At 37.1% G+C, this 1353-nt stretch overlaps 1 pseudogene; it reads left to right on the forward strand.

Moving 5' to 3' along the window:
• Positions 1–252: 252 nt before the first annotated feature.
• On the forward strand, positions 253–1127 carry LOC110222192 (protein MEMO1-like; annotated as a pseudogene).
• The last annotated feature ends 226 nt before the right edge of the window (positions 1128–1353 follow it).

A 1353-nucleotide genomic window follows, 5' to 3' on the forward strand; every position in this document is an offset into this window, starting at 1 on the left:
TAAAATAGAAGGGGAAGGGGATAAGAGAAAGGGAGAGAGATAGAAGAGAGGACAGAGTAGGGGAAGGGATATTCAGAATGCATGACATCTTGGGGTGGGGGGAGGGGGAGATGGGGTGAAAATTTGGAACTAAAAAACTTGTGGAAGGGAATGTTGAAAACTAAAAACAAATAAATCTATATCAAAAAAAAAGAAAGTTGGCTCTCACAAGTACAATCCACAAAAAAACCTGCTAGAACCTTTATTGCCCCCATGCAGGATATACTTACTGTGGGTCTTGTGCTGCTAATGCTTACAAACAAGTGGATCCATGTATTACCTGGAGAATATTCATCCTTGGACCTTCCCATCATGTGCCCCTATCTCCATGTTCACTTTCCAGTGAGGAGTATATATATATATATATATATATATATATATATATATATATATATATATATATATATATATATATATATATATATATATAGAACACTTCTGTATGACCTTCTTATTCGTCAAAATATTTATGGAGAGCTATGGAAGACAGGAATGTTTGAGTGCATGTCTCTACAGACAGATGAAGATGAACACAGTATTTAAATGCATTTGCCTTATGCTGCTAAAGCCATGGAAAGCCATAAGGATGAGTTTACCATTAATCCTGGATTGTTTGGAGCTCTGGCTGAATCAAGAGAACAGGAACTTGGAAAACTCTTCAGTAAATATCTACAGCACCCTAGTAATCTCTTTGCAGTTTCTTCTGATTTCTGCCATTGGGGTCAAAGGTTCCATTACAGTTACTATGATGAATCCCAGGGGGAGATTTATATATCCATTGAACATCTTGATAAAATGGTCATAAGTGTTATAGAATGACTAGACCCCATATCTTTTATCAATTACTTGAAGAAATACCATAACACAATATGCGGAAGACATCCCATTGGGGTGTTGCTAAATGCTATCACAGAGCTCCAGAAGAATGGAATGAATATGAGCTTTTCATTTTTAAATTATGCCCAGTCAAGTCAGTGTAGAAACTGGCAAGACAGTTCAGTGAGTTATGCAGCTGAAGCACTTACAGTCCACTGAAGCTCTGAATACTCACGGATACCACCTGCACACACTCATTCTCTAAATGGGGTCCCAGCCTAGCCCTTACAAAGATACAGTTCCTGGTTTTGGGGGATACTGAAGCCTCAAAATTAATAGAACTTTCTTCTCTTTTCTACTAGGTGTAGTCCTTCCTTAATTTCAACTCATTATAAAATTATTTCTTGTTTAGGACAATGAAGGAAGGCTGGCTTCAAAATATTTTATGATTAAAAAAGTGATGATGGGTATAAAGTCATGGTGGCAGATGGTCCTTCA

The sequence above is a fragment of the Phascolarctos cinereus genome, unplaced genomic scaffold (genome assembly GCF_003287225.1).
Source record: "Phascolarctos cinereus isolate Bilbo 61053 unplaced genomic scaffold, phaCin_HiC Scaffold_4;HRSCAF=312, whole genome shotgun sequence".
Classification (NCBI taxonomy): domain Eukaryota; kingdom Metazoa; phylum Chordata; class Mammalia; order Diprotodontia; family Phascolarctidae; genus Phascolarctos; species Phascolarctos cinereus.